Genomic DNA, 10,634 nt, shown 5'->3' with positions numbered 1-10,634 from the left:
GCACCCCCATATAGGCCGAATAGGAGGAGAAAGAAGGAGGGGGAGGGAGAAAGGAAAGGGAAGGATTCGGTCTCCCCCTTCCCTTCTTTCCCCCCTCTCTTTCCTTCCCCCTCCGACAATTATGGAAGGGGGGAGGCCGCCTTGTGGGAGGCGCCGAAGTAAGATTAGTCCTATTTGGGACGCCCCTTGCTACCCCTCTCCCTCTCCCACCTCATATATATGTGGATTAGTCCTATTTGGAACGCACAACATTGATTTCTAACCGTGTGCGGCGCCCCTCTTCATAGTTTACGTCTCCGGTCATATTCACGTTGTTCTTAGGCGAAGCCCTGCACGGATCACTTCACCATCACCGTCACCACGCCGTCGTGCTAATGAAACTCCCCCTCCGGCCTATATGTGTATTGTGGGCTGAGTAATTTCCAGATTCAAGCCCTTGCTTTTTCCCCAAAATTTGGAAGTTTTTCCAAAAAAAATAAAACTTCACAAAAGGTTTTATAAATTGTTCACTTCGTCAAAATAAAACCACATTTTTTTACAAAATGTTCATTTTTGAAAAATAAATAAATATATATATATATATATATATTCATCTATTTCTGGAAAACTAAATATAAAAATCGATTGAAATCTTGTAAAACCAAAAAAAAAAAAAACCGAGGAATCACTGGATACAATCAGCTACCTTAGGGCTCGCAATTTAGAGCTCCTACAGGATGCATCAAAAGGGAGCTCCCGATTAAATTGTCGATGATGAAACTTATGAATGTAAAAAAATAAATCAATGATGAAACTCCCAAAATTTGATAGGCACGAATTCAACCTCCTGTATGGGCCAAATGTTAGGTCTATATGTGTATTGTGGGCCGAGTAATTTCCTGATTCAAGCCCTTGCTTTTTTTCCTGGTAATTATTTGCATGGGAAATGTTCGCTGCCGGTGCACCGGCCGAAGCATTGCAACGGACGCACGCGGGCCTTGCGATCGCTGGATCGTGCGAGTACTAGGCGACGGGAGCACCGCTTAAAAAAAACTGGCAACCGAAGCACTTCTTATCCAATCGATTTTCCCCTCATCTTCTTCCGCACGACCCGGACTCTATGGGGCACCCGCAGAACCAGGCACCAGCCCCCACCCGCGCCACTGCATGCTGATTGGATCGCTGCACAGCGTTCGTCTCCGGCCGCGACTACGGCGCCCTCCGCCATGCGCGCAACCCCTCGCCCCCATTCGCAGCTCCTCGTTCGTCTACCGCTTAAAGCACCTTATGTCCCTGACGGTTGAAGCTTTTCCCACCAAGGTTGAAGCTTTTTCCCCCGACGGTTGCAGCACCCGCGCGATGGATCACGCCGGTTCCAATGTCCGTCGTCGAGGTCGCAGCTCCCTGCCGTTGCACCACTGGTAGCACGCGGTCACCGCCGTGGTAGCAAAAAAGCACACTGGTTGTAGCACATCCATGGCAGCGTGGTCATCCATGTTGCTGCTCGTCGCACCACGGCACGCCGGCCGGACCACCGCATATCCAGTTGCAGCAAATTTGGCCGCCGGTGGTAGCTTTTTCCCACTGCGGTTGCAACAAATTCACAACCCGTCGTCGCCGGCCACACTTCGTCATCTTCCTGGATGTAGCAAAAATGGCTACTGGTTGTAGCTTTCTTCGTTCCCTATTGCAGCAAAAAACATTTGCCCGTTGCCTCATCGTGCTGAAAAAGCTTCAACCATTGCGCGAAAAGCTTCAACCGATATGTGAAGAAGCTTCAACCATGAAAAAAGCTTCAATGGTCATGGGAAAAAAACTTCAAATCGTGAAAATAGCTTCAACCATCTTGAAAAAAGCTTCAAGTGACATGGGAAAAAGCTTCAACCGATACAACATGCTGACGACGGTGGGAATGGCGACACCAGGGAGTTGCAGACCAACGGCATGGCGGTGCTGCATGGCCACCGAGCTACATCCGTCATCGGGCGGATCTGCAACCCAGAGCAGTTGTTGCATGGGTAGAGCAAGGGACAAGGGCGGCGACCGGCGGCGAGGACGGCCGGAGAAGGTGCCGACTGGCGACGAGGACGGCCGGCGACAAGGACGCTGTCGTGCTGCTTCAAGCTCGAGGAAGGGTGTTGGCGGCGCTCGGGGGCGTTCAGTTTTTCAGAAGAAAATGACTCGCAAGAAGGGACGAAGCATTGGGACAGATCTGACAGCCTTTAAGCACCTGCATTGCACGGCTAGGGCTCGACCGGCCCAACTGTTGGGCCGGCGCGCCAGCGCCTAGCGTCCCCCAAAAGTAAAACAGGTTGAATTGGAGATGGGAGGTATCGACCCCCCTGCCTCTTATTAGCATACATAAGCGCTCTACCATTTGAGTTACATCCCCATGTTTCATCCTCTAGGATAATCTAGGCTATTTATACATTGAATAACTATTATAGAGGATCACCTGTCGCACAGTAGTCTTCCATTCCATTCAATCGCACAAGTGGAACCTTTATAATAATAAAAAATTACACTGTTTTAAGCCGGCAGCTCCTTCTATATAAAATTAAATTATCAATGTTTTATAGAGAATTAAATTGTTAGGGGAGAGATTAAATTGGTATTTCCTATTTGCTGCTGGTTCTGCAAGTTGCCGACTCACATAATTAGCCGATGAGCGAACGAGTGGGCCGGCCCAATCAGATACATTTTTGTTATCAGCAGGTTTTGTCTGGTTTTTGGTGTTTTAGGAAGGTTCTCACCCAGATTTTTCATTTTTATTTTCTCTACCAATTTTTGTCACTTTTGTTTCACAGAATGTGCAGCATTTGTAAAATTAGTTCCCAAAACTTTAAAATGTTCACAAATTTTAAAAAATCTTCAAAGTTTTTCAAAAAATGTTCCCAAAATTTATTAATGTGCACATTTATTTAATAAAATGTTCAATTTTTTCAAGAAATAATATGTTTTCCCCAAAATGATTTTTTTAGAAATTTAATAATCATGTTTTAATAAAACTAAATGTAGGAATCGCTTGCTATATTTTCGAGAAAGATGAGCACTCCATACAATCAGCTACAACACCGAGTGCTAAATGGACAGCTCCAGCCTGGGTCTCATGTGCAAAATATCAAAATTTTGGCGCAGTGAAATAGGAGCTTGCCGTTAAATTATTGTAAAAAAAAATCAATGTTGAAACTTAGAAATTTTGATAGGCGTGAATTCAACTTCCTCTATGGGCCAACTGCTAGGCCTATATGTGCATTGTGGGCCGAGGAATTTCTTGCTTCCACCCCTAGCTTTTTTTCCCTGGTAATTTATACTCCCTCCGTCCGGAAATACTCGTCGGAGGAATGGATGTATCTAGATGTATTTTAGTTATAGATACATTCAATTTTATGCATTTTTTCGACAAGTATTTCCGAACGGAGGGAGTATTTGAATAAAAGTAAAACATGTTGAATTGGAGATGGGAGGTACCGCCCCCTGCCTCTTATCAGCATATTTTTTTTTGACAAAGGGTGAATTTTATTGGCTCAAAACGGAGCATCAAGAAGATACATAACATAATGAGCACACACCCGGCCTCTGCATAACTAGGATGCACACAGCCAACATCAATTCACACATATGCGACAACTCACCGGCGACAAGCAAAGTCATATAAGATCAAAGCTATGAGTAGGCGAGGAAAAAAGAAAAAAAGCTCCAAAGCGATCAGATCTAGGATTGACAAACTAGAACAGAGACCGTATCCGCACCAACCATCTCATGACACCACATTGACGATGTAGGATGGCAATTTTATCCATGGACATGGATATCCATGGATATCCGACCTGAATGGATAGGGTTTGGATATGCTTTTGTGTCCATGGGCGGCGCCCAAACTCGACCCGATTGTTTGTGGATAGGGCATGGATATAATCTTGTACCCATGGATATAAACCAACCCGATCCGATAGTATGACTTAATGGGGAAAAATCTGCTATCCCTGCCCCACGGTCGTATGTCCCACAGCAATTTCACACTTTTTTATCTAAAACATGCATAAGAAATTACACAATCCCCATCGTAACTTTTTTAGTTGACATTCAATCCCCTCTGTAACATACTCCAACACCCCTTCCCTTATTTTTACCTCTTTCTTAAATGACTCGTCATTCTCATCTGTTAGAAAAATACTAAATGATCTTAGGTTGTTAGTGGATGTTGATTTACCATAAGTGAAGCCTAGCCTACCACGAGGTGAAGAATGGAAGAGTTTATGTTAATATTGTCTATTGTGTTATGTCTCAAGAGGACCCAATGGATATCCAATGGGTATGGATATCCATCGGATTTGGACATGGACACAATTTTTCACCCATGGATTTTTTCATGGCGGGCAAAGACTGTCTTCATGGACATGGATATGGATTTGAGATTGTTCAACCCGATCCAAACCCGACCCATTGCCATCCCTTAACGACGAGGTTCTTCAACAGCAACGCCTTCAGAAAGGGAGCAACACTCAAGCGCCGTCATCACCGGATTCAACCACAAGGTCAGAATCTAGGTTTTCACCCTGAAGAATCAGTCCGAGCATATCCGAGCAATGCCTTCAACAAGGTAACAACGTAAGAAACATCGCCAATGCCAGGTATAACCACTCGGGTCTGACCTAAGCTTTCGCCCCGGGGCTCAAGACCAGGTGCTCTAATTGCACCACCATCAAAGTCACTAATGTGTTGCTGCCACCACTTTTCCACGATCCCGACAGCTACAAGCATTGCGCCCGCCGCCACTGCACAACCATTCCTTTGTGTCAAGTCATCGTTCATAATTTGTACCTCACCGCCGAAGTTAACCACCGGATCTGAAGAGATGAACACTCTCGAAGACCTTCCAGTGATCACCATCATCGTGGAGCCATAAGAAGTCACTGCATCATGTTTGCAGTTACCACCAACTGGCTGATCTGATCTGAATCACCACCACGAAATCATGCACCGTAGCGCAGAAAAACCTGGGAATAGTTTGTAATCCAGTTTAAATCCAGCCCAATCCATACAGGTATAAGTCCAGCGGCCAGACTAGACCAGACCAAATTGCAAATGCTATAATCCAAATCAATCCAAACTGTACGTATTTTCCGTTGGAAATATGAGCAATTTACCAAATGATTTTATTAACAGAAATACTAGATAAAGCATGACAAATATAGTAGAGATAAAACAAGTCATGCGTTCTGACAGAGAGAAGGTAAATAGCTTCTGCATATATGAATCGTAGCCTATCATATCTAAAGCAGACAGTATAGCAAGTAGCATATATGAAGTAGAACCTATCATGTGTAGGACAAGGACTAGAACAAGGAACTGCGGCAGAACCTTTAACAGGAAAGACAAGAACACGTACGGGACAACAGCAGCAGAAGCGCTGGACTTGGGGTCGGTGTCCTCGCCTGCCATGTCGTCGGGGAAGAAGTCGTTGTCGGGGAAGTAGCCGTCGGCGACCGGATCGTCCGTGATGAAACAGCCAGTAGTCGCGCTGAGCGCTCCCCAAAAGCCTTATCACCCTTCTCTCGTATAGGACTCAAAAGGTGCGGTTTCGGAGGCCTACTGTCTCGACCTGAGGTGCACGCCGCAAGATGGGATGGGGAAGAACGTAGCAGCAGCGCAGTGGTCGGAACTTTGTGGCGAGAGGAAGAGGAGCTTCTGTTGTGTCTCTCTAGAGAGGAGCGACCTCTCTTATATAGGCACAGGAGAAGGACGCGAAGAGGCTGTGGCAGGAGGTGAAGCAACGAAGGGAGACGAAGCGAACAGGCAGCGGCCGAAGAGGCGCGCCATTCGAATTCAGTGTCCGTTACAGAAAACGTTTCAACTCCCACATGACCTTTCGTATACCCGTCGTGCGTGGCAAAAATTTAGATATCGGCTCGGCTCATTCCTGCAACCCGCGGCGTGACGCGATGAGGCGTGACGTGGCGAGGTGGACGGCGGAGAAGGAGCGCGCGTGGATATCCCTCTTGTTCTCATGCTCGTACAAGTGAGAAAAGAACCTCCCTTATAAGAAGGTCCAACTCCCACTAAACTAGCAATGTGGGACTAAACTTTAGTATCCCTTGCTTTGCACAAATGGGCTAAGTGGGCCTCTAGGATTTATTAGGAATTTCTGAAATAGTTATTGGGCTGCCCAAAATAGCAAAGATGTTACCCTGCAGAACATCTTTTGAAGAACACACCTAATAAATCTATTTTGGGTTAAGTGGGCCTCTAGGATTTATTAGGAATATCTGAAATAGTTATTGGGCTGCCCAAAATAGACTAAATTTCAGCATTTTCAAGCCAAACCCATCTAAGCCATTCCCCACATACAGTTTGAACCTGAAGTTTCAAACCAAGGGCGTGTCCGATTACTACGGGAAGAGAGGCGTGATTAGCTGCTGCTGCATGTTACTCACCACCACAACGTATGTACATAGAAGTAGAACAAGCTATAATGCTAGATACTTGTACTGTATGCGACGAGCTGCACTCCATCCATCACGGTATAAGATGATCTTGTTCGCATTGTCCGACCTCGTCGGCCAACTCCCCGGCGCCGCACTGTCCGACCTCGTCTGTCAACTCGCCGGCGCCGTCGAGCGGGAAGAAGGGGTACATCTCGTAGGGCGCCATGTGACTGTTGTGTATCACACTGTCCGGCAGTAGTTGGGCAGCTCGGCCACCGCCCGCAGTCCACCGCCTGCGCCACTCACAGCCCGCAGTCCACCGTCACCGCCACCGAGCTGCGCCATGTTCGTCGCCAGCCCCTTGTTCATCGCAGGAGTCACCGGACATGAGCTTCCATGCGCTTGGTCGAACGCGTCCAGGCCCTTCAGTCCATGCCGGTGGCGTTCTGGGTGTTGAGAAGGCTGAGCGTGTAGCCCGTGTTGGCAGTGGACACCGGCGCGGCCACTAAGAGCACGCAGTCCTACCATGGGACGTCCCCACGGCACTGCGCAAGGCCCCATATCGCCGAGAAGGAGCGGCCGGCGGTGGCTGTAGCGTACTAGGCGGAGGCGCGCGGACGAGGCCGCGAGAACCTGGTCGATGCTGGTTTGTGTCTCTGCACTGTCACCATTCTTGCCGCAGTACGCGCCGATTGGGTCAGCATGGACGTGCCATAGCGAGCAGGAGCATCATCGCCGGCACCAGCAATGGAGACGACGAGGTGGACGTTGCCAATGGGTGATTGCTTTTCCCGGCAAAAGAAGGGTGATTGCTTTGATTGGGATCCTAACCTGGTCCTTGATTTAGTTCTCAGTCCATGGATTGAAACGGTTTGAGACTGTTTGGTCTGTGACCAGACCGAACCAAACCAAGCCGATAATAGGAAAAGCCCAAACCAAACCAGCTTACACTAGGAGCTCAGCCCATTTAATCCAAACCAAAAGAGACCAATAGGAAAACCGATTTGAAATTATAGTTTGAGTCCAAACTATTCTCAGGTTTAAGCGCAGTCGGCCGACCACCGGACGCGCGTAAGGTCACCATCTCGACGCCGCAGTCCACAACCAACGGAGAGGCCGACCCACACCAAAGATCAATCCACACAGGCCACAGGCAGATCCTCCACGGCGGCCACCCAGAGAACATGCGCACTCCTAGGCGGCAAGATCTGAAGCAGGCCTGCTGAGAACCCAGATCGGATCTAGCACCTGTACACGTCTCGCCTAGGACCCTGTCGCCGGCGCTCCTGAACGCCCGGCCGGCGGGCGAAGACCTCGCGGAGGACGTCGTCGACGATCTTGCCGCCGGAGCCTATATGCGTGGATTAAGCCATCGCCTCAAGGTTCGGCCGATGCATGGCTGGATCCGTGGATCTGCTGATGGAGGCTACGTGCATGGAGAACCCCTGCGCAACCTTCGGATGCGAGGGCCTCTTATCAGCATATATAAGCGCTCTACCATTTGAGCTACATCCCCATGTTTTATCCTCTAAATAAATCAAGGCTATTTATATATAAATTAATAACTGTTGTCGATGATTAACCTGCCGGTCGTCAGTAGTCGTCCATTCCGTTCAATCGCGCGGTTGCAATTTTTGCTTCATGCATGTCTATTTTTCTTTTGCAGGTCTCTATGTAGCTATCAGCATGGTGATGTGATGGCCCATAGAATAAGTGAATTCGGACGTCTGTTGTCTCATGGAAGGGATTGTGCTGCTTCATGTTTTCAGAAAAGGATTGAAGGGCTTATCTGTACAACTCCAGGGATTAGTTGGAACGTACAGATGCATCTTTGTTCATCATATATGTCCCACTAGTTACGAGACGAGAGGAAACAGACCACAATTTTGTAAGGTAGGATGCTGGGCTGATCACTAAGCACCAAAAAAAAAGAGCTAGGAAGTGAACATTCTTGGCTGCTCGGTATACTTTTGGCAAAGAAGCGGGGCATCAAAACGAAACGAAAAGAAACAGTGATATGCAACAGAAATCGTAGGGTTAACAGAATCACTTGGAGAACATGACTTGCACATACCGGTTCAGCAGAATAATTTGGCCAACCAAATATAACTAAGATTGCAACACAATGAGCATATAACAGCAGCGCACCACCAAAACAACCCCTCATTTTATGGGTCCCAGAAACCAGGCTCCAAGCAAAATCCTGAAACCAGCTAATATGTAGAGATGCCCAGCATGGGGAGGGATGATCTTGTCCATGTAAGGATGAAAATCATGTCAGCAGGCAATTTTGGCTCTGATGCATTAACCCTGCAGTAGAGGCAAATCCAAACCAGCTCCGGTTAGTATCACAACGTGCAAATGTAGTCATTCAGTTATATGTAGATGATTGTTCTTACTAGCAATTACTTCCTCTGTTCCTAAATATAAGTCTTTGTAGAGATTCCACTATGGTCTACATACGCATTGAAAGCATGCAATTGTGTATAAATATTAAAAGGTGATAACTGGATATATACATGTACAGCCAAACCTTATAATTGGCATATAAACGGCACATTGCAACAACTATAGAGATTTTGCACAACATGAAAATCGATGACAGATTGACTTTATATTCTTGTTGCATCTCACTTACCAGAGCTAAGATAAACATTACATTTCACAGAAGGGTACCCCCCCTGCAAAGAGAGCCTTGGCTCAGTGGTTGGGCATGCGGTTGTGCAGCCTAACAACCCGAGTTCAATTCCTAGAATTGACAGGTGATGCACAGGGGTTTTCCCCATTTATTGAGGATCAAATTTGGTGTGTGGTGGAACCACTCATAAAAAAATTCTAAGGACCATGTTTATCTTGGTACTCATACTAAAATGGTCGTATGCATCCCTAGTTGGTGCAGAGGCCGGGGAAGTGAAATTCTCTCCCATTTTTTCAGGCCACCACCGCATCAGCTGGTCAAATCAAGGCGGAAGGATGGCAAGGGCGACGGATGCGGACGACGGGGCGGCGCCCTTGCCACCCCCACCCGAGCCACCTCCTACGGAGATATCTAGGCCGCCGCCGCCTGCCCTCGAGGGGTCGCCGGAGACAGTGTTGCCGGCGCGATCGCCGGACTGTGGCGGATCACGAGATCCGGAGTCGGTGGCGCAGATCGGGGGCTTCATACATCTAGCAAAATGGAGAATTCTCTTCGAGGATGTTCGGGCAATCGGACTCCGATCGGAGGGAGTTCTATTTACGTACCACCCATCGAGATGGACGGTAGCGCGCGATCTGGATAATGATATCCTCGGCGGGCGCTACCTGAACGAGGATGAGGAGATCTCTGAAGGTACGCGATTCTTGATTGATACTTTTGATGTTACTATTTGTTCTTTTTTGCAGGAAGAACCGGAGGTGCATGATCAAACCGAGGTGATCGATCTCACGGATGATCCCAAGCGATCAAAACCGCGGTTTGGGGGACAATTTTCTGTTTTGGCTGATGCGGATGATGATGTACCACTGGCGAAGAAAATCGCAGATGATCCGGAGGAAGAGTGCCCGGTGCAGTCGGTGGCTCCGCCACATGCGACCTCGCCTTTGGGGAAGAACAAACTGGAGCAGGACACAGGAGTCAGCATGGCAACGGGACGGGCGACTGGGCGGGCGACCGTGCGCCCGACCGCGGTGGTGCCGTCCATAACCGGTGATCGCCGGCGAGTCGGCGGGCGTTTTTGGGCTCTCGCCGAATCCGACGAGGAGGAAGCGGACGACGATGGGGATGCATCGCCGGTGGAGTCGCCGCCATCTCCCACTCCTTCGGATCTCATTTGCGATTTTTTCCATTCAGGTTATAGCGAAGATAAGGTGGCCACTACGATCGATCGGGTTCTGCCGCTGGAAGATCCGGCACGTATCGGTCTACACTCGGGCGAGAAGATCGAGATGATCCGGCGAATTGTTCATCGCAAGACGGCGGCGTCGGCGATACGGCCTTGGAAAGGTCCTATACCTAAGGTGAGTCTCCCAAACCTTACGTTATTCGATATGATTCGACCGGAGTCTTGGGTTACTGTCAAGAAGCGAAAGAATGCGAGGCGGATCGCCGCTCGTCAAACGTCGGCGGCGTCCACGATGGCCGCGTCGGTGGCCGAGATCTCGAAGGCGAGAGCGCTTCGTTTGAATCAGCTCTTGGGGTCGGCTGGGCCGGTTCGGATGGATTCGGGTTCGCGAGGAGTTGGGCCG

At 48.5% G+C, this 10,634-nt stretch overlaps 1 pseudogene; it reads right to left on the bottom strand.

The window, feature by feature from the left end:
* Positions 1-6,498: 6,498 nt before the first annotated feature.
* On the bottom strand, positions 6,499-8,666 carry LOC119333746 (annotated as a pseudogene).
* Positions 8,667-10,634: the final 1,968 nt, after the last annotated feature.

The sequence above is a fragment of the Triticum dicoccoides genome, chromosome 7A (genome assembly GCF_002162155.2).
Source record: "Triticum dicoccoides isolate Atlit2015 ecotype Zavitan chromosome 7A, WEW_v2.0, whole genome shotgun sequence".
NCBI lineage: Eukaryota > Viridiplantae > Streptophyta > Magnoliopsida > Poales > Poaceae > Triticum > Triticum dicoccoides.
This window is presented reverse-complemented; position numbering and strand designations above follow the sequence as displayed.